The 24,029-nt window shown below is 44.2% G+C and overlaps 1 protein-coding gene across 6 annotated transcripts in view; it reads right to left on the reverse strand.

The window, feature by feature from the left end:
- The window catches only part of FKBP15 (FKBP prolyl isomerase family member 15), a 2,419,492-nt gene that overhangs the window by 1,960,991 nt on the left and 434,472 nt on the right, over positions 1-24,029 (reverse strand). The gene's annotated exons all lie outside the window — the stretch shown is intronic.

Here is a 24,029-nt window from a genome sequence, read left to right on the forward strand (position 1 = left end):
CACAAAACATTTAAAACACGAAAACTTATAAATCACCCAAAAAAGGAGATGGGACAACAACGTTTTTTTTGGTGCTACCAGGCTGGAGCTGGTTAGGCTCAAAACATTAAAAAAAACATTAATAAAATAGCGATCCACTCCAGTCAGGACGATTTCACTGGCTGTAAAAGTTAGAATGCCCAAGCACACTAGACAAAACTTGGTGAAAAACAAGTGTTCCTTTAATTAATTTTAACATGAGCATCAGATACATAATAAAAAGTCTTACTCTTTGTCATAGTGCAGAAAAGGTTAAGCATAAAACTCAGCCCACTGGGGGAAAACTGCCTCGCGAGCTTCGTTAGGCTTATTGTTTATCCTTCAACTTCCTTTCTCGCATGTATTTAAAAGAATGAATGAAGAGCTAGTGACCAGTTCCGCCCATTCACGCCATGCATTTCATGTGACTAACTCATTCACCCATCTATCTACCTGTGACTCTATGGTCTGACAGGCTATGGGATCCGCCATATTGGAAGGTTGTGTTGCGGCAAAATGCCAATGGAAATATATTAATGCATTTAAATAATGCATGCAGCAATGATGTTTCTGCATTTTTAAGTAGCGAAATGGGCTAGTCCCAGTCACACGATCTACACTCCATTCAGAGCATAAAACAAAGGTATATGTGAGAATCATGCATTAATGTGCTAGCTTATTCTTACATGCGGCTACACAGAATGGGGACCAATTCCCATGTATGTGCCAATTAGCTCCCAGTATTAAGAGTTATGCAAGCAATTAAGGAAATGCAGCAGTTTCGTCCAATTCACATTTCTCAGCCCAACAATGTTTACGCTACTAGTGCAGTATTATACAGTAAACCTTCTTTCTCCTATTTTATACCAATAAAGTGAAGTTACCTATCTAATCATACCTAAACAGTTCCTATGACAATATGTATATAAAGTGACAGTGCTCTATACATATTAAATACTGTTGGTATGGGATGGTACTGAGCAAGTATTGTTACAATACATTACGGTTTTAAATCATAACATGCTCAATCTTGAATTAACTAGTACCATCAGCAAGAAAGAACTAGTTTTTCTAGACATCCAGTTCCGAGTGGAAGAGGAGACACTTAGATCTAGTCTCTATAGAAAGAAAACCAGCTCCAACTCCACACTACATGTTAAAAGCCACCACCCCACTTCCCTCAAAAAATGTATATCGTAAGGGGAATTTTCGAGAGCAAAACGCATATGTAGCTTTGAGAAAGATTTTTAAATGAAGCCAAACTGATTGGCAGAAGATTTGTAAATAGGGGCTATGCGAAGAGCACAGTGGTAGAGTGCTATGATAAAGCAGAGAAGGTGAAAATAACTGACCTGTTCAACCCAGTGATCATGCCCAAGGATGAAGGAATCAGGTTCATCACAGGATTTAAACAGCAGGCTAAACAAATCAAATCCATAATGCAAGCATTGGAAGGTATTAACCACTGATAATGATCTAAGCAAAGTTTTAGGTGAAAGACCTAGTGTTACTTTCCGCAGAGCCCCTAGCCTATAAAACATTTTGGCTCCCAGCATGGTTACAACTGACAATGATGTACAGAGCTGGCTTTATGGCAAAAGGCAAAGTGTAGGCTTCACGTAATGCAGTAATTGCATAGACTGTGACCATGTATCTAGGACACCTTTTGTAAGCTCCAAAGGTTTAGAATGGAAGTATAAACATAGAATAACCTGCATCACGAAATGTGTGGTATACGCAGTTACATGTAGTTGTGGACTGCACTTCATTGGATCCACAATAGGACCCTTGCAACTACGTATCCTACAACATTACAGGGCGATTAAAAACAAAGATCAAACGTATTCTTTGCCTATATTTTGAAGAAAAGCATAAAAACAATGTCAAAGAGATGTCCTTTGTGGGGCTAGCGCATGTTCCCCAACACAAGAGGCTGAGAGCTCAAGGTACGCCAGATTGAGGCTAAATTAATCTGCAAGCTTGATTCATTGAAACCTAATGGGCTCAACATTGATTCCGAAATGTATGCTTTTTTACATGAATAAGGTAAAGGTAGCAACTGTTTACGAAATGGAAATAACAAACTATTGACTCTCTGATGTATTAGTTAAAATTTTGGAAGTAGATCAAACCACAGATGAATATCTTGCATTAATTTCAAAATATTGCATCCCTTATGGTGTATACAATGTTATTTTATCTCTCTTCTTCTCACACTCGTCCTTTGCTATAACATGCACCTTTGCATAACACATCCGCCAATATGGGCTAAAAGAGGACATTAACAATAGTCATAGCTTATGTCCTCATAAATTCAGTGAAAACCAGTTGGTTTGAGCTTACAACTTGTCTGGTTTGTTTGAGAATGTATTGTCCCTTATCATTTAAAGCCCATTATTTGAAGAATAAGAATATACAATAAGATACTAAACACTAGCACTTTAGACTGAGCATTTCTTTGCACCATCTGGTCAATGGAACAGTATTTAATATGTATAGAGCACTGTCACTTTATATACATGTTGTCATAGGGACTGTTTAGGTACGATTAGATCGGTAACAGCACTTTATTGGTATAAAATAGGAAAAAGAAGGTTTATTGTAGAATACTGCACTAGCAGCGTAAACATTGTTGGCTGAGAAATGTGAATTGGACAAACTGCTACATTTCCTTAATTGCTTGCATAACTCATAAGTGATGTCATCAATGAGATTTGTGATGGCATCTATGATGTCATGGGGGTTAGTCCTTGCAGTGCACACTGGTGGCACAAGTTATGGTTGCTTAGCTTACCATAACTGGAATTTCTGGGGTTTTTAGGTTTTACCTGTAACCATAACGTCCCTGAAACAACGTTTATCCATTGAATTTCATAGGTTTTTGCTAGTGCAACTTCACCATAACGTCACTTTAACACAGTTTTGTGTTAGTGAATTTCAAAGGTTTTTAGTAGGGCACTTTAAGCATAACGTTGCTTTACGGTAGTTTGTTCAGTAAAGAGAAAAGTTTTTTAGCATAGTAACATTTAAAGACTTAAACTGGTTGGAGTATGTGCAATTACATGGCAAGTATCCGTAGGACTCCATTAGTGTCCGCATCTAGAAATGCACTTTTAAGTAATTGTGGAATAACACGCGTTTAGGTTCCACACCTAGACCCATGCATAGGTCATGCAGTGTATGCTAATAACACCGCCCCTGTCACCAGCCCTATGTATTCATGCAGTAGGCTACCGCATTTAAAGTGTTGCTGTCCACTTCGTGGGAGGCTCTGCAAACTTAGAAATGTGTGACTAAAGTACTCCTAACTGTATAACGGCCACTGCTAAACAAAGAACAGCAACCTGCAGTGCGACGTGGGTGTGTTAAATGTGGCATTACTTAAGATGTATCTGCTGCTTCCCTTTCCACAACCTGTGAAACTGATACATTCTGTGTGCACTGAGCACTGAGATGGAAAGTATGAACAGGTCACCTGCCGGTTAGACAGTTGAATACAAGATGTAACTGCAAGTGGGACAGTTTGTAATAAGGCTGCAAAATAGCAAAGCTGGTGCACTTTCCGCACGCACATACTAGTGCATGTAAAGGCAAGTAAGGAAACAGCAGAATATGCAGAACGCAAACAAGCTTACTGGTGTTTGGAAAAGCGCTGTATGTGCATGGGTTGCACCGAATAAATGGCTATGTGGCATAGGTAAAGAAGCTGTGGTTGGTGTTGTTGTAAACATTCTTGTATTCCACAATGCATGTATAACCGCAAATGGTACCGCTAACACCAATGGAGTAGCATAAAGTGTTTGTAGTGCATGTGACGACAACTCAAATTGAAGGACAAAGAAGCAGTGGGCTGGCTACCGCCTTTCAAAGAATGACGTTGGGTAATTTCGTGTACAGCATTTGCCACATCTGCTTTGGGCAACAAGAGGGGCACTCCTGTACGGCAGCGGAGCTGTAAAACAACCTTTCCAAAGGAAATGCTGTGCTACAGACCCTTACCTGGCAAAGGGCATTGCATTGTACATGTAGTGCAATGCGCTACTGTACACAGGGAAGGTACTTGGAAGTTTTTTGCAACAGTCTTTACAGCAGCATTACAATGAGTACCGCATATGTAGTTAATAGCCACCCAATAATTCTGTCTCCCGGCCCGCCCCGCCCCGCCCCCTATAATATCTAGGCATGTCCTGGCCCTTCTGTACTGGACTTTCCTGGCTTTCCTTCTGTGGCGTGTATGAGAACACAATAATAAATAAACATGCACTGGGGAACAAAAAAGGTAAGCAAAGAAAGCACCTTTCACAGATGAACAACGGAATTGCCAATGCGCGCATGCAGGGCGGGAGGCCTGGCATTGTGGAGAACCTTTTAGTGCAGTTGGTTAGAAAGGAGTGTGCTGTACAAAGAGGTTTCGTTAAGTGTTGCAGAGAGTTTTGAAGACAGTCACAGGGCAACACTTACTGCAAGAAAATATCACTACTTGCAAGAAAGGCACCAAGCCAGTTTTGATGGGGTGTGCAGAACTCGAGATAGTTGGCACAGTAAGTTGAACGTTGTAGGTAGGGAAAAGGACTTGTGCTGTGAAACGTCATAATGGCATGTGCAAAGTTTGGCATTGGCACATGACAAAGAAATGCACAAATACACTTCTTTGCAATGTACTGCACTGTTTCCATTGACGTACGAAATAGAAAATGACACTGCCACATCGGCAGCTGCATACTGCGAAAGAAAGGTATGCAAGAGATCGAAAAGAAACGCACAAACTGGGCACGTGCCTCCTTGATCTCAAATGGCACTGCAACTCCTGTAACATACTGAGCAATGTTCCCTGCACAATGAACAATAATGTCTGCATGTTTGCGTATGACGCACAGAAACCAAAATTAGGGACTTCCTTGTACCTAGTCCATAGCAGTACACATGTACATCATAGATTGGTAGATGAGTAGCGAGTGCACAGTGTTTTTTTCCATTCACTTTCACTGAGTGTATGTCGGCATATCCTGAAATCCACATGCTGTGCCTCGTAAAACACACACCCATAACGGCACCCTCTGCATTTCTGTGAACATACACAGCGGAGCTCCGTCAGGCCATACTCACTACACCCACAAACATTCATTGCCCAATCCCGTAGCCTCGCCAGGCCCATTTCTATGGGCGTCATCTGCAAAAGGGGTGTATGTACCACGTGCCACCCCGCATGTGTGGACTTTTCGTGCTCCATGTGCGTGGCAGTGGGAGAATAACCTTGTACAAGGGGAGCGCACGTCGTTGGGTGTGGGGGCTCTTAAAAGAACCTTTGTTTTTTTGTGGTTTTTTAAAAAATGATTTTTTTTTTAAAGGTGCTTTCCTAGAAACACTCTGTGGTTTTTATACGTCAATGTGTGTTTTGAACTGCAGCTCACAATCTTACAGTACAGTCTTCAGTGCAGTCTGTAGATTGTGCACGAACATGTCATTGCCACTGGCCGACAAAGACATGCCATTTCCCTTAAAAAAGGGTTTATGTATCGGGAAGCAATGTTTTCATTCTCACAGAAAAACATCCCAGCAGCACTCAAGAAGTCACACATGCTTCTGTTGGTGAGACCCCTTCCGACCTCTAGCTGCGGACAGGAAGCATTGGAATAAAGCCAAGCGATACAGTATACATGAGAAAAGCACCTTGGCAGTAGGAAAAATGCACTGCACTGCTTTCATCGAAATCTTCAGTTTACTGAACACACAAGAACAAGGCATGGAACCCAAAAAGAAGCCTCCAAAATGCACGATCACAACGTGTACAGTTGCCGAAGAGGCCACGCGTCGACATTCTAGAAGCAGACTGCCGACACAGCACGATTCCATACCACTCCACAAATCGTCCACTCCCTCCAAACCTAAATTGCTAGACAAGTCTTCTTGAAGGCATACACGCACAGATCTACCACAAAGTAATCACCCACAACGAAAACTGTGCACCTTGACATGTTTCCCAGCTGCAGTGCACAAAGTAATGGGGAAAGTGATTGCTTCCCTTTCCTGTGACGCACACCCAGAGGACCTGATTGGCCAAAGGTCATAGTCCCACTTCAATTGGCCAACATGATGAGAAGGGCAAAATGTGGCACGTGCCTTTCCCCAATCGCCGCAAGGGAGGCTCCCGGTGAAGCCGGAGGACCTCTTCACCCTATTGGTGCTCTTTTCTGTAACTTACACCCAGTCCACCTTCCTATTGGTGTGTGTTCCTCTGACGCACACCCTGAGCACCACATGATAGGGCAATCGCTACAGTCCCATTTCCATAGTCCAACATGGTGAGGAGCGTCTAATGTAGCACATGCGAATCCCCAAGTACGTTGAGGGCCGGTCCCCAGTGCAGCAGGAGTCCCTCTTCCTATTGCCGCACATCCTAAGCAACTCATTGGGCAATCCCCATAGTTCCATTTTCGTGGCCGCCACCCGCAAAATCCCTGCATGTAACTTTCGTGCTGCCGTGGGGAATAACTTGCATCCAGGGCAGGGGGAGTTCGTCGTAAGGGGCGACACTTAAAGAGTCTTTTTTTTTTTTTAAGATCCTTCTACAAAAAGACCTTTTTTGTCTGTTTTGGTAGCTCTTGAGTTTTCTTCTACGCACATTAGTTCATTTAACTCTTCACCACATCCTGTACACGAGCAATCGAAACTGCTTTGCCAATGGTTGACAACAAAATGCCATTTACTTGGAAACACTATGCATGTCCACAAGTAATAAAGTCACGGTTGCAGAAGAACATTCCACGAGCGGACAAAAATGTGTACATGCTTCTGTTGATGTGACACCATCCTTCGTCTGGCTAGCCACAACATCCATGAGCAGTAGGCCATGCTTTTTGGAGGTATTGTATATGAGAGAAGCACCTTGGCGGTGGGAAAAAGCATCCTCATGACACCCAGCAACCTCAGTCTACGGGACAAATGTAAGGAAGGCAGGCAACCCATATGCATGTGGCTGTAAGAAATTACAGTAACATCTACAATTGGACACGTGGCGAGCTCTTTGCAAAGTACATGCATATCGACAAAATGGCACTCATACACAGCATTCCACAACGCGTTCACTCCTTTGAAACCAAAATTGCAGTCAAAGTTTCTTTGCAGAGCACTGTTGTGCACATCTATTACAAAGGGAGCACCTACAGGCAACACAATACGTTTCGCCATGTCAGCTACCCTCAGTACGCACAGTAGAATGTGCAACCGTTTCACCTCCCCTTCCTGTTAACCACACCCGTTCTACTTGATAGGCTAATCCCCAAACTGCCATGGCAATTAGGCAAGGTGGTGTAAAGGGCAGATTTTGCCGCGTGCACCTCCCAAATTAGCGCGTGACCCGCACCCCTGTAAAACTGGTATAGACTTCCTTCCCTTTGCACCATCTTCTCTGCAGCTGTACCTCAATAGGAATCGCATTAAAAGGGGCCATCAACAAACACTGTCACTGCTGTGCAACACTTGAAATGTACCGTTACACATGCACAGTACAAATGTACCATTCCAAAGCAGGTCCACTGCAAAGTTCAATGAAAGTATGCACGATTTCTCCATCCGCATACATCCACATGGGCACCCAGGATGTGGCACGTTCCATCCTGAAAGTACAGCGTAATCCACTACCTTTTCGTGATAGTGGAGGGGATTGGGGGGGGGGGGAGGGGTCTGGTGGATGGTAAATATGAAACTAGGCAGGGGATTCAGTCTTCCAGCATATAAATGTTTTTTTTTTCTTTTTCTTTTCTTTTTACTGCATTTTTGTCTTTGTATGCGTTTGTTTGCCTGTCCTCACATTTTTGCAACATTCCGGTCAATGCTTCTTGTACAGTGCGGAAGAAAACAGCATTGCCAATGGCGATCAAATGAATGCCATTTCTACGGAACCACTGCATATTTTGCGACCTCGTGATCTCATAGTGGGTGCAGAACATGGCAGCAGTCTGCATAAACCGACGCATACATCTGTTTGTAACACACCTTCCGACCGCTGGCTGGGGACAAATTACACCGTCATGGACCCACACTTCTCTTGGTGTGATGCATGAGAAAACCACCTTGGCAATAGGGAAAATATGCATCACTGCGGTCAACAACCTCACCAGTAGACGGATTGATCATCCACACGACATGTAACCCAAATGGCACTTCCATAGTGCACCACGACAGAGTCCACGTTCATGACAGACGTCACATATCTGCAAAGGTTAACCATCCCGCCGAAACTGCAGTCACCCTGACAGACCCAGAAAGCGTCCACTCCTTCCAACCGGAAATTACCAGCAACGCCTCTTTGCACGCAACACCTGTGCAGATGGTGCACAAAGATCGATGGCGACCACCCTCATGACACAGTATTGTGACGAAATGGTAACGCCCCTTCCTATGAACCACATCCTAAACTCCTAATTGTCTATTTCCCACAATTCCATTTCCATTTCCACCCTGCTCATAATGGGAGGATGTGCACGTGCGCTTCCCCATCTACAGTGAGGGCGATGGCCCAATAAAGCTGTGCCAATACTTCTTCCCTTTGCACAGTCACTTTTTGCAGCACTCCCCAAATTGTGTGCTGTCACATTTCAAAACACGCATGCACCAATCGCATACAAAACCTCTGCATTGCATACTGTCCTTCCTGTACACCACTCCTTTTTTACCGTTCAACACTCTCAGTACACGTTCCGTTTGTTTGGAAAGCCTCGCCACCAGAAATGTCTGCTAAAGAAGGCAGTATTGCAGCATCCACAAACATCCTAACACGCCCCCAGCACACCTTTAGGTATGCAGACAACATTGCAACCCTTTCCACACCCACCGCAACACTGCACATCCAAGCAAGCGACCATGTGGGCACCCAACATTATGCACAAACGTTACATACGTAGCGCCAGTTCTACCCATCTTCTTCAAGCCATAAAACACCCATGCACAAAAACGTGCACCCTTAGCAGAAGCCACAACCATACTGCAGCCTGCACCACCCCTACGCACTACCGATCACACGACATTGTGTCACTGCCAACCTATGCACACCACCTACACAACATTGGGCCTACTTCAATAAATTTGCACACAGCACAGTAACCAACCACATATAAGCTGCCCTTCAACCATACCCACTTCCATAGTCACATTACGTACGCACTACCCAACTTCTCACTGCACCATCTCCTGCCGCACACCAAATACTGTGGCATGTTCCAACTATCACCACAATCATAGAATGCACAATTCACGCTTTGGAACTCACTTGGTCTGCTATAGCACATCGACAATGTGCTTCACACGCATTTCCCAAACATCACCACTCTGTGCCGCATACACTGCCAAACTTGCATTGCTCCAGTGGGGCTGCTCCTTGCACACATTCCCCCCACCGTATTTTAACAATGCAGGTCACCATATCACCAACTACCACTATGCACATATGCACCACTGTCACAAGCATTGCACCCAGTGCCCACATAGCGTGACTTCTCTCTGCAGCAACTCCAACAACAGAGCACCGCCACAGAGTTATGCAGTAACAAATTGCAGCTGTTACCATAATTTACAAAGAAGACACTCTCTCCTACATCCCTGTGCACTTTCAATCACATACTATGGGCGTACCCACTGCCATTCACAAAGTATTGTACCACTCCCAACCTACCCACAATCTACTTGCAACAGGGGCCTAGAATGGCTGAAATGGGCTCCACACCCATTCCTTACATGCCACCATCCTCTTACTCATGCACATCGCAAAATGCATTACTGGTGTGTGTGCCCTCAAGGTCGAAGGCTCTTGAACGCATGGCCTACGTCCTTCGGCCATTCATCCAATGGTCTAGGTCTTGAACACAGTTTGCAGCACTAACACTACTGCAACCAATCGGCACACACCGCACTCTGCAAGCACCACTGTGCACTGCATGAAGACTGAAACATGCCTTCCTGCGGTGTGTATGATGCAGCCCGACGCTTCTCATTGCATGCCCTACAGCCTACGATCTTCGACCATACATCTAATAGTGTAATCCTTCCACAGACTCGCCGCACCTTCATTCACCCATGCATGCCTCCATGTGCCCAACTACTGCTTTCCATCCGCAGCGCACCGCCAACCAAGCTCCCACCCAACCTATCTCATGTGCAATTCACTCCTCATCTGCAAAAGAGCTGCCCCCACTCACATCGAAAGCAGTTCCCCACATACAGGTCATGGCAGAGAGTAAGTGACTGTTACTACAGCTGCCTCCAATCACGACAGAAAATAGCCTACGTATGTCACATGAACCACTTCTCACTCCCTCAGCCATTCCTTCATTTATGGGCGCCGACACAATGTGTACGCTACATTTTGCAGACCCTGCCAACCCTGCCGCCACTGCACTGTCCTCCTATACACCATGGCAGGATTCACAAAAAAATGTTCATGCACAGCACGCTTCCCTCCAGCCAACCATCGGCCGCGTCCAAACTTCTATGACACCACGCCATACCGCGATCCAATGACACTTCTGTCCACAGAGCGAACAGAGAAATGAGTCAGCGGAGCGGATTCCGATATCACACATTTTTTGGGACGTGCATTTCAGTGTTTTGTAACAAATTTACCGGTCCGATTTCCACCGAACACACAAAAGCAGGCTTTCTGGCCCAAGCCCCCGCTCCTGGCACAAATTTGGTGAAAATCCATCCGGCCGTTCCACCTGTAGCCATATGCAAAATTCAGTCTATAGGAAAAATAAAATGTTGGGCCCCCCTATAACTTCGCCCCCCCCTGCACGAAACCTCTTCCAACTTGGCGAAATTATTCGGAGCCGCCAATATTTTTTTGCAAAGTTTGGTGAGGATTAGTCCAGATATATATATATATATATATATATATATATATATATAGCCTTCATGTTGATTCAGAGCATCTAAGCGGGAGGGGGGTTCCAACAAATACCTGCTTTTTCACCCCATCCTTGCCCCCTTCATACAACATTCCTACAACATACCCCTACACCTTTCTCCTACCATGGCTTTGGAGAATTTCATTAAGGTGAATTGTTTATTTTGGCAAAGAGGTTACCTTAAAATTAAATCCATCAACATACTGTTGGGAAAATACCAACATTACGATTGAGGTGCCCTTACTCTACTACTTCACATCTAGTTAGCAAACGTGCGCCTACACTAGGCAAGGCCAGAAAACTGCTCTTTTCCATATATAAAATCTGTAGCTATATATGAGATAAAGTACACTTTTCGGTACTTCATATATGGCATAAAGTACCACCTACTGTACATGATACAGCAAGTCACTGAAGTTTTGTGACCAAATAGAGGAACGAGGTCGAAGGTCGAATTCCGTTAGAAGGAACGCCAAGGTGATTTGTAATATCCTTTTTATGTATGCTAGGGAGAATTTTATTTCTTATAATACATGGACACACGCATTCCCTTTAATACCTAATCTCTTGCTGAATATAATGTGGCAGATCTTCCATTTGCTGATCCATAGAATCAATATAGAATCTGTTTGGATTTAAAAAAGAAAAAAGGCAGCTCCTAACGTGTCACAGAAAAATTGTTCAAGCAGTTTAATCAAGTTGCCTGTTGCCTCCCAGGCTCTTTGCAATGCCCTTGCCTCTCACTTCATTTAAAAAAACCCAGGTTATCCTGTCCACCCTCTCCACCCACACCAATCCTCTTCCCTCTCAATCTGTGCTTGCTGACCCTCCTTTAGCGACCCTCCCACCATCTTTCTCGTCCTTTTCTCTTTTCACCCTTGACGAGGTCGCTAGACAAGTCCGATCTATGAAAGCCTCTTCAAAACAGGTTCATCCCTGTTCCTCTAAAACCATCAAGGACCACATTGACACCCTCGCTCCGGCCCTTGCTGATTTTTGCAACCACTCCTTTGCCTCTGGATCCTTCCCCTCCCCTCTGAAGCGCTCCTTTGGGCATCCTCTTCTCAAGAAACCCACAGCTGATGCTTCTTGTCAAGCTAACTATCACCCAATTTCCATTACTCCCTTTCTTGGCAAACTCCTGGAAACATTCCCTCTGTCCTCATACTCCTCGATCTCTCTTCTGCCTTCGACACGGTCAACCATACCATCTTGCTCAACCGTCTTCGTGAAAACCTGGGTATCACTGATCATGCTCTGGCCTGGCTGACCTCTTTCCTCTCAGATCGACCCTCCCAGGTCCAACTTGGGTCCTTCCTGTCATCTATCTTCCTCTCTACCTGTGGTGTTCCCCAGGGGTCCAACCTCTCGCCCTGGCTTTTCAACCAATACCAGACAACTCTCGCCCACTGCATTGCCACTTTCTGCTCAAATTTCCAGTGCTACGCTGACGACACAACTCATTTTCAGGCTGCCCTCTGCCACCTGCTCTCCCTCTCTCATCTCTGATTGCTTAACTGCCATTCAAGATTGGTGTTCCGCCAATGATCTTTGTCTGAATGCCAGCAAGACGGAGATCCTCCTCATCAGCACACCTTCACCATCCTTTCCCCTCACTCACTGGACTGCCTCCCTTGGCCCTCCTCCTACCCCCACCTGCGAGGCTAAGAACCTCGGGGTCATCTTTGACTCCACCCTTTCCTTCTCCGCACACATCTCTGAGGTCTCTAAAAAGTCAAATTTCCGACAGCACCTCCTCATAGGTACTCTGCCTTTCCTCTCTTTCCCCCAGAAGCTCATGGAATCCCAAGCTCTGGTTCTCTCTAGCTTGGACTATTGTAACAGCCTCTTTCTAAATCTATCTGCCCCTACTCTCCGCCCTCTGCAACTAATCCAGAACAGGACTGCAAGACTTGTCCTTGGCCTCAAGCCCTGGGATCGTATCTCTCCAGCTCTGAAATCTCTTCACTGGCTACCAGTGGATGCAAGGATTACATTCAAAACCCTCTGCATTGTCCACAAGGCTTTCTGGGGCCCGGGTCCAAAATACCTTCAGCTATCCCTCCGCGAATACCTCCCCTCTCGAGCTCTTCGCTCCTCTACCTCCAACTCCCTCAAAGAAACGAGCTGGGGGTAGATCTCGGTCTTCGGCTGGGGCCTCCCTCTGGAACAGCCTCTCTGCCACTCTAAAACTTGAGGAGAACCTTCTCCGGTTCCGGAAGCAGCTCAAGACCTTCCTCTTTTCTTCTGCCTTCGCCCCCCCCCCTCTCCCCTGCTGATCTGTTCTCTCTTGGCACTGTGCACCTGGCAACCCTCTGTCCTTCGGACCCAGGTACCTGCTCACCCTGCCACCCTCCCGCACTGCCTCTGGGCCACCCCTTGTACTGGGGTCTGTATCTGTACCCATACAGCCCCCCCCCCTTTTTCTTCCTGCACTTATCAGACCTACCCCATCTGCTGTCTCAAACCTAGCACTTGCAAATTGCTGGCTGCATTACCACTGTTTGTTGCCTTTATTATTTATTTATTGTTATTTATCTGTTTCTCCTCTGCTTCGCACTTTCCACTTCTCCCCTCCCCCCTCTCCCATGCACTTGCGCGTTCTCAATGTCACTGGGCCTAGTAAGATCGCTGTTTTGTTCTCCCCTGTTCCCCTCCCTTGCCTTGTCGCGCTCTGAAACACTTGTGTACGAGTGCGATAGAAATAAAATATCAAAGTGTATTGAAAAAACTTAAATTTTGTGTTTTATAATAAGTAATAAGGGTAAATCCAGTGATAAAGTCGCTGGGGAAACGGTCCGTAAATTTGCACTTGCATGAAAATCAAGCACTTTACACAAATATTTTACGACTGGAGTTAAAATGGTAATGAATACCAGTCCTAGAATATGTGGGGGAAGGCTTTTAGAGATACAGGGTGGGGGGGAGGGGGGGGGGGAAGAAATCGCCTACCTGCTGACTTTTTCCCAGGGACCTTTTCTCATAGAAACAAAGACATGCACAGATTACACATTCTGCCATAAACCGTTCCTGGTCAATTACTGGCCGCAATATGTTACAGAAAACTACTCTGCAAGCAAGGAATTTGAAAGTTTTCCAGAGCTTTAATTAAGTACTGCATTGAAATCTGGAATTATTCTCTGCTGGCTCAGGCAGAAGGCTTGAATTGTGACATCACAACTGAAGCATTATAAATGATTACAGCTAGCCTGTAATAAGAACATTATTTCAAGGCGTCGATATAGATATTGCAGGTTGCCATGTATAATAAGGATATTGCAAGTCACCGACGAGGATGGAGGCCTGCTTGCCGAAGATACAGAGACCGTACTAGGTCACGGAATTCAGAAGGGACTTGCAATACCCTTTTTACGTATAGTCGGAGATATTTTATTCCTTAGAATACATGGCCATACACTGCCATTCCCTTTAATACCCTGTCTCGTGCTTAATTTAATGCAAGAAAGCAGCATGTTGCTGATACATATAATAAATGTAGAATATGGATTTTAAAAATGCAACTTGTAATGGGTTGCAAACCAATAGTTTTAGTTTAATAATATGCATTTAAAAAAGTTTTCGCTTTGTGCTTAACATAAGCAATGGCATACAGATTGCGCTCTTATTTCTTAAATGCCAGCAGTGCACAAAATAAAGATACTACCTTAAACAATGGCTGTAACTTATCACAGAAAGCTATTTTACAAGAAAGGAATTTAAAAAGCTTGCCACAGCTTTAATTAACTTCTGTAGTCACTGTTGGAATCCTGATCTGCGCTGGCTCAAGAAGCGGGTATTGTGCCATCACAACTAAAGTGTAATAATGGATTAGAGAGCAAAAGTGATGTCATTGTCTTATTACATATCAGTAGTGATGTCACAACTAGCCGCAATAAGAACATTATTTACAGGCTTTTATATGGGTATTCCAGGCTGCCAAGTATTATAGAAAGTATGACCTTATCGAAATATGCACGTGCCAGGTTCCACTCCTCACCCCCATATCACACATAGGATCGTCACATCTCAAACACCATTTCCCAGGTTTTTCTACAAACGCTAATATAACAACACTGGCATATGCAAGAGAGGATGTCAGTGTGCATGCTGTGAAAGCGGGGGAGCTACAGCCTTCGCGTACCATTAAGGTAATACTAGATTACTCAAACGGCATGCGCTCATCTGTTTATTTTTATATAGAATGAGATCTTGATTAAAATGCCTGTGAAAATTGAGAAAATTACGAAAAATGGCTGCAGCATCCCGGAAGCTACAGAGGACAAAAATTGTAGTAACTGGCAATTCTCATTCGCATTGTTCAAGCACTGTATTCATCTTGGGAGCAAAAAAATCTTTGCCATCATATGTCAAGTCCATCACCTTCTCTAGGACATTAAAGCCCCAAATGTACAGACCGCACTGTCAGTCATATCTTTGTTAATTGAAGGCTTCTGCTTTTAGCCAAATTAAGTATAAAATCGAATTTATCAGCCTCTTCATACCTCTAAAACGTGGATAGTGTAACTGGAGACAACAGAGGCTGAATAATTGTTAAGATTATGAAAAGGCACCAAAAAATTGTTTCCCAGGTTTTGCCAGAAAACCCCAAAACTAAAATATCCAGAGGAAGAAAGTAGTATTTTTTTTATTATACTTGACTCAATTTCAATTTTTACAAGAATTACACACATCAAAAGTTAGTCTTTTACGAGGCTTCTTTTCTAAAAATAAAAGTCCTTCCCCACATGTCTTCTCTCTAATTTTTCTCCAATGATTTACCCACTTTGTTTTTCCCTCCATTTGTCCCGTTTTCACCCCCCCAGACAGTACGTTTTGAAGGAAAAGTCCTACATCAATCACCAATGGCTCCTTTTCTCCGTTCATCAAACAAGCCCACCAATGATCTTCTTCCTGGATCTGAAAAGCAGCAAAGTGATGATTCAGGTAAGTTTCTTTGTTCGTTAGTGCCTGGACAGGAGTGTAACAGTAAGCATTTGCTTGTAGTAGACTGCCTCTTATGGCTAGAACTTCATTTGTCGCCAACAGATTGAGTATGCCTCTTAAGAAGGTAGACCTAAGGGCTCTGCTCGGAAACTTCATATATCGGCAGTTGGTTTACCTTTTTATATTGACCAGAATTCTTGCTGTTAATTTGTTAGTGCATGCTATATCTTGTCTGCACCCAATCCCCTTCTTCCAGTTTCCTTTTGGTTTTTAGCGTGTTTAACTTTAGTTCTTCTTCTGTACTGCCAATTGCTTCGATTATTTCATTGTTTTTAGTTGCCCAAGCCAACAAGGATTTATTTTTTCCATCCTTGAGCTCACTGTAGATTAGATCCAGCAATTTGTCGGGAGAGTCGAAAGGAGGATCTTTCGGTACAGCATCAAGCTGTTACGGTTAATTATGGCTTTCAGAGATAGCAGGCCTAGTTCTTGACTTATAAGTCATTGGGTTTGATTTAGGGAGGCCCAACACTTTCCGCCAGTAGAGACCCTCCAGTTTCAGCCATATTTTCGCTGTTATGTTAGGCATAGCTTCTGCTCCATAGGACAGGCATGGAATGACCTTTGCTTTATAAAAGTTAAATATAGACATGATAAAAAAAACTACCATCTTTCTTGTCAACTGCTATGGATTGTGCTGATAGTCTCTTCGTAGAGACTTGCTTGCATCGTGGTTTCTGTTGGGCTGCTGTTCAGTATTATTCCCAAGTATTTAAATTCTTATACTACCTCGATCTTCATTCCATCCAAGTACCATTTTAGTTTTTCTGTTCTTTTGGCTATTTTTTCAAGGGTCATAACTTTGGTTTTGTCCTTGTTTATCTCAAAGTGGTTTTCTTTTATATAAGCAGATAAGTTGTCCAGTTGTCTCTGAAGACCGACTACCATCTGATCTAGAAGGATCAGGTCATCTGCATAAAGGATACGCGTTATTTTTGTACTGCCGACTGTTGGTGGAAAAGATCTTATATTTTGCTCTGAGTATTGGTAGTCTCCCAAATATGCGACGAATAAAGATGGAGAGAGTGGGCATCCCTGGCTTTACCCTTGGGGCTGCTGGAATCTCTGTCGATAGTAATTCGGCTTGATTTAGCCAAACTCTCATGGAGGTTTTGGTGTATAAGGCCTGTATAGGCTCCAATATGGCGTTCAGACACTTCCAATTGGCTAGTTTCCTCTATAGGGTTTCAGGCCTTCCTTCCATGATTTTGCTCTTCAGGGTACTTCGCCGCATGATGTTCGCTGTTCCAACATTTTTGATAAAACCAGCCTGAAACTGGTCTGTACATGCCGCCAGTGTCGCCCATGCTTGAAACCGAGAGAGTACCAATGAACCAAAAACCTTGCCCATATCTAGTTGGGCGATTGGTCGGTAATTCCTTGGGTTTGCCTTATTCCCCTTTTTGAAGATTAATACAACTGTTGACCTCTTCCAAGATTTTGGAATTGATTGTGTAAATATGCACCTTTTCAATACTTTTTGTATGACGTTGGCCCACTTTTCAGGATGTTTCTTGAGGTCGATGTTTATTATACCATCGGGCCGGGGGCTCTCGAGCTGTTAACTTCAAGATTATGCCATGGGGGACGTTGCATGTTGTCGCTCGCTGCTGTTTCTCGAGGTCAGTATGACCTTCCAGACCATAGAAGAGTGCTTTAAAATGGTTCACCCAAGTGCTCTCTCCTACGCTGTTTTATAGCACGTCATTAGCCCCGTTTGTTGGGGTTCTTATTGAAGACCAAAATTCTTTAGATTTGCGGCCGCAGACCGTTTTAAACATGTGCTCTGAATCTTGCTGGTACAGATTTAATCGGTGGCCTATAATCCAGTGTTTGTACTGTTTTGCTATCCATAGTGCGTTGTCTCTATTAGTTTGGCAGTTGGTCCTGCCCTCCAGTCTACTAGCCCTCCTCATAGTTCTTTTTTCCACTAGAATGATGTCGTACATGTGATTGTTGCGCTCTGTTTGTCGAGTTTTTATTTTTTTACTCCATGGAGTAAGCAAAGGCTAGTAATCCACTGTTAAGCTTCCTTCAGCCATTTCTCCACGATTCTAAAGCATTCAGTATTTCTTGGTCAGCTTTTCAAAAGAGTTTGCTGTCAACCTAACACGACTACCGTGGTTACATTCTTCTACTGATGTCATTTTGGGGTTCAGGTTCCTGGTTGACTCCCATTTTTTAAAAGCAAGTTATGGTCCATGTGTCTCGTTCTTCTGACCTCGAAATCGGTTATCAGGGAAGACGGTCTCTTGATGCGAAGATGTGGTCTAAATTTGCACAACAACCCTCATGTTTCCATGTCGGTACTCGTGGCTTATCTTGCTTTACTATCAAGTGTAGATTGTGGAGTTCTCTCGAGTTCATCAGGGTTGTCCATTGGGTACCTCTCTCCTTTACTGAGGCTGTTCCAACTGAACCTTTTTCGTTTCCCACGACGTTAAATTAAGTTGCATTTAGATCACCACATATAAGAATGTGTTTTGCTTGATGTTCTAGAAGGGCGTCGTCCAGCACGCTCCCTACCTGGTTCAGGAAATTTTTTTGGTTGTTGCCCGGGGATTCCAGTAAGTGTTTATTATAACCATGGTTTCGCCCACCTCTTCTTTTGATGTCGTTGGTGGGCGAAGCCAAAGCAGCAATATAGCCTGCAGGAGCAGAGTTGAGGCTAATAGTTATTGGAATTGGAGTCTGCAGCCTGAACATATTTCAGTTAGTAAACCAGACGTTGGGTGGCCTTTTTCACCCTTTTTAGCAGGGAAATAAAAAGCTTGTATCCGTCCAAGTATGGTTGTTCCATGAGCCATGTCTCTTGGAGACAGAGGATGTCGAATTTGCCCAAGTTAATGTCACTGGGGGCCGTCACGTGTTGGAAACCCCTAGTGTTCCACAAACCTAATTTCAGTGAGGTTAATGTGTTGTTATCTTTTGTGTAGGCACTTCCTTTGGAACTCCAGAGTGTGCCAGGGCCTCCAGCACCCAGCGGTCGGTGGAGATTAGTTTCCACACACTGAAGCAAGTAAGTCCATCTTGACAGGTAGAAACTGCAGTGTTGCTATTTGCAGCAGTCGCGAGGAGCTGAAACACTGAAGTGCCACTTGTTGGAAAGATTGCCGGTTGCGAGCGGTGACCGTTGCATTGCAGTGCAGGAGTCCCCAGAAGTACTCCCTCTTGTCCCCACGACTGAGGCCCAGGAACAGAGAGATCTGTAGACCTGCACAGGAACAGGAGTCATCTGCTGCACTTTTTCTTCAACCCAAATGTACTGTAAAGTTTGAGAGAACGTACCTCTTATTGTAGAGTTGCTTGCATCTTCTACTACTCACAACCCTAAACAGCTTGTGGCCCTACATTGATTCTTCTTTTCTTCAAAGACTTCTAAAACATTGTGCAAATACATTTTCTAGTTACCTACCAGGAGTGCTTTAGCCCATATACGACGTTTGCCCATTGACTTTGACTTTACCTGTTATACTGAATGACTCTGCTTAGGGGATCCAAAAGTATTTGCCTGCTTAAGAATACTTGTGGTCTCTTGTTTGTTCTAATAACCTTTTCCTTTGGCCAAGTCTAAAGAGTATTCTAAATGCAAACAGTAAGATATTAATGTTGCCAGCACCCTAGCTATTGAAGTCACCTGAGGGTGTAGGTTGTGACTGTGGGCCATCCCAAAAGGGTCTTGTACTGATTTAGAAACTAAGAGTGTGTAATTTTGAAGTGTATCTGTGTGTTGCTTTTATATTGCTCCCTTCTGAAGAAGATTGTAACTGACTGATAAATACATTAATAATGGTCTATTGAAAAACACTTATACACAAGCTTTCATTTTAATACTAGTCACTGTGAATCTCTGTGCAACTCCTCTACAGCTCACATTGACCCCTCTTGAGATAAGCCTAGCTGCAAAACACGCTACCAACCTGTGTAGTACAAGCTTATACCAAAGGTTGGGTTCCTTTTGCCAGGAGGTCAGGGTTGTTGTAGTGCACCCAAAGAATACTGCATACAATCTTGCCTAACATCCTTTATTACTGGTGAAGTGATATATAGATGGGATCTGGAAGTACATCCTTCATGCCCTGGTTCTACAATTTTTAAGTGTTCTGAACGGAGAATGCGAAGGTTAGGTATGCAGGAAATAGAGTCAGTAGTCTTGTGTTGAGGATCGCCATTTCTCCTTTATCTAAGATTTGTTAGAATAAAGGTATGGTTACTCTCACCCTTGACCTTTACTGGACGGAATCTTTCTTCTCGGAGGTGTCTCCTTTTACGACCTTTGCTAGCGTGTTCATCTGGAGTCTGGAAGTTAATTTCTCCTTTCCCAATGTTTTTCGGCAAAGAACCTCTACCATGATCTCCCGATCCTTCGCTTGATCGTTTCCAGTTTGTTGATTTCCAATCTTTCCTTGTTACATCACTTTTTTCAGGTTTCTATAGAGGGAAGGCCTTTTGTGGTTTCCTTTTCTGATGGTCTATCATGACTTCTTCGATTGTCCCTCATGTGGGTTTGAGTTTGTTTTTCGACGTCTGTTTTCTAGTGTTAAGAAGAAAGGGGATTCCACACTTTCAGTTGATTGCTTTCCCGATGTTTTTCGAATCTAGCCAGTTTCCTGAATATTTCTTGTTTGCAGACTGTTCATAGGTTGAATCAGTGGCGATGTTTGGATGTTGGTTCATTTTCGCCCTCTTTGCTACCTGTCTTCCCCTTCCGTTGCATCTCTTTTCGTTGGGCACTGATCACGGTTTTCCGCGGTGCCGGAATGGGTATTTTGTTCCTGTCTGTTCTTCCTTTGGCATCTTTTATCAAAGAGATGGTAGGGCGTGAGTTTCCTTCAGACAAAACAATATCGGCCCCCTCTTGAGTTTTGTTTTCTGCTTGTGCAAAGATGACAAAATCTTTTTTTCCCCCCTTCTTTTCCTAAAACCTTAGTGGCGTAGCCGGTCTCCTTTTGTAACACTTGAGTTTGCTGGCTCTTATCCGCATCCACCGTGGTAACTTCATGAACTACGCAGCAGTTTGCTGGGTGTTTCCCTAGTTCAGCCTGTTTTCCCAAAGTATGGTCAAGAGTCTCTTTAAACAATTATGTTGTTTGCTTGAGACCGTCTACTCTTGTAGAATTCCTGATGGCTCCTTTGCCTTTTACCTGATGATTTTCGGCCATATCTGGGGTTTGTTCCGTGTTCTGTAAGTTGGTAGTATTCCAGGAACTGCTTGTTTTTCCAGTTTCGGTTGTTGTTTGGGTGCCTGTTACTTTTTTTGGATCTCTACGCTCTTTGGCCAATTCTATAATTTCTCCTTCTCTAGACTCTGAAGCGTTTTTAAATGAGTGTGTTTTTTCCCTTTCTTTATACCTTAGGTCGACTGCAGTGATAAACCCCTCCAAGAATATTAATTTTGAGTGCATCATGGCTGTTACGGTGGTGTGGTCCCTTCAATGTGTTGTTTATAGCCTCAATGTTTACTGAATGGGGCTAACGCTATTGTGACCGCCGACATAATTGCAAACAACTCTGGTTTCTTGCTTGGAGTATCTTCCCTGTTGGTTTGAGGGAGTTTGCTTAATCTTCTGTTCCGAATGGGTGAGTTGGGCAGGTTTTGCAGTAGAGTTGGATCGTCCAGGTTTTCCTTGTTTGTTGTTCTTCCTCGATTGACCCCTATTGTGACTTCATCAGGTTCGGTTACGAGACTTATGTTTAAATCTTCTGCGTTCCTTACAGTGTGCACTGAGACGGTTTTTATGTCGGCTTCAAATGTTCGAGTTCTTGAGAGGGCTTTATGGGTCTCCTGACCATGGTCACTTGGGTGTAGGGCTTTTTTATGTTCAGTTTGTGTTCCCGTTTTTTTTTTTCCTGTTAAAAGTGCGTTCTGATTTTAAAAAAAAATATTAGGTAAAATAAAATAACTGGACCCGAATGTTTAACAGGAGGAGTTTAACATAACACCTACCTACATCTAATGATGTTCCGAAACATCAAGCAAAAGGAAAGGACGGCTCCTCCTCAATGGAGGAGTTGTGTCCACATGAATAAGCCCTTAACAGGTAGCAACACACTCACTAACGGGAGACAAAAGAAGGGAAAGAACAGAGGCGTATCTGTGGGCCAGGATACCACTGCAATATCAGGCAGGACAAAAAGATGTCTCTGCTCCTATATATTTCCAAGATGGCATATGGCTGAAGTGCATTCCCTAGATATCTGACCTCGTACCATACGGATTAGGAAGAATCCCATACCTGGCTCTACAAGTGTCATTGCAGACGCCGGGAAACTATAAAGTCCCTGTAAATCGCAAACAATTTCTCCGGTAGGTGACGACTCCAGTTGGGGGGTGGGGGGGCAGAATCGCTCACACGGCTAAAATGCATAGGATTGAAAATTACACCAAACTGAGGTATGAGAGGAGTTGTGATGGTAGGTGTGAAAATGGATCTCCAGAGACAGCCCATGTGGGAGGATTTTGGGAGGCCATACTATTGTGGCAAACAGGGAAGACAGCGAGATTAGACAAACCCAATCAAGGTATGGTAGCAGAGAAGTAAGACTTAGGGCCTCATTACACGGACGGCGGTAAGGGTTAATGGTCACCGTTAATGGCAACGGTGACCGTTAACCCTTACCGCCGTACTACGAGGTCCCTTTGCGGGTTGGAGGAATTAACGCCTGCTTCTTGCAGGCGTTAAAAACCAACCCGCTAAGGGACCTCGGAGCTAATTACGGCACCGCAAAATTGCGGTGCCGTAATTAGCGCCTTCCCCATTCCCATAGAGCCCTATGGGGCAGAAATGGGAATGGGGAAGGGCAATGGCGGAAAGGGGATTTACCGCCCCTCCAACCTTGGAATGGGGCGGTAAATCCCCTTTCCGCCAAGGCGGTGCCGGTAATTTACCGGCATGGTCCAGGGTGCTAATAGCACCCTGGATTACCGCCTTCCGTGTAATGAGGCCCTTAGTCTCAGGAAGGGTTTTAGAGTGGGAATGGGCTACAACGATTCCACACAGAGCAACACCAGCAATTCCATTAAGACAGCCAGGTATAAAGTACAATTAATTATTAGGCCTTCAGTTTACACACGAAGCAGATAAAACATCTAGTTAAATATTGTCAAACCAACACTTATAAAACAGCCATATACATTCACCTTTAGGAGCAATAGAATATAATTTGATTTAAAGACCAGTGAAGCAAAGGCAAGTACTCAAATGCACATAAATAGCAAGAATAATGTTAAATGTTTAAAGTATTTGTACCGCGCACCGTCACCAACGGAATTGGTCCCCAGGCGCTCAGGCGGATCTGTAAATGATAAAGGTGGGATGGGTTAGTAGGTTGAAGAAGGGAGTAGGATAGTGAGAGGAGTGGTGTGCTGTTGGCAGCTTCAACTCAGTATACACCGGGTGCTGAGTTTTGGTGCGGGTATCGGATGGGAGTCAGTCCGCGTGTGCTGTTGTTCCGGCTTATGTGTTGTTGCAGTGTTGTGAAGTGCGTGCGGCTTGTTGTGCGAGAGATGGTTGTGTGAGTTTTTTTGAGTGAGATAGGTATGCAGAGTTTGAGCTTATATAAGTTAGTGGGTTACCTGACCTTTACCAATGCTAGCACTCGTAGTTCTGAGGAGTGTGGCACTTGTTGGCCCTCACATTCCCATCTATACGCGGCGCAGGCCAATGTTTAGGGCTCCATACAAGTGTGATCAGGCCAACATTCACACATCCATCCGAACGCCACGCAGGCTGGTGTTCACGGCTCTGAGTGTGGCACATGCTCACGTTCACGTTTTTCTAGGCGCGGGCATGTTATCCTTCAATCGATCCTATCCAGATGCTACGGGGGCCAACGTCTATCTAGATGCGTCTGCCGGTCTGGGTGTGTTCGTCCGGTATGTACGAGCGGGGGAGTCTAGGTCTGAGTTTTGTCTGGGTCTAGGTTTGTGGTCAGTCTGTGTAGCCTTCCTTTGTGGCTGTTTACCATGATGTCTTGTGCTCTGTCGAGTGGTTGGTTCTTTAGCTTGAGTGTTTGTCCAATTTGAGAGTGGCCGAGGTTGAAGTTGTTTTCATCATTGTTTTGATGTATGGGCATTCTAGTTCATCTCCGTAGTGGTTACGCTTT

The sequence above is a fragment of the Ambystoma mexicanum genome, chromosome 8 (assembly GCF_040938575.1).
Source record: "Ambystoma mexicanum isolate Mex_15411 chromosome 8, UKY_AmexF1_1, whole genome shotgun sequence".
Classification (NCBI taxonomy): Eukaryota; Metazoa; Chordata; class Amphibia; order Caudata; family Ambystomatidae; genus Ambystoma; species Ambystoma mexicanum.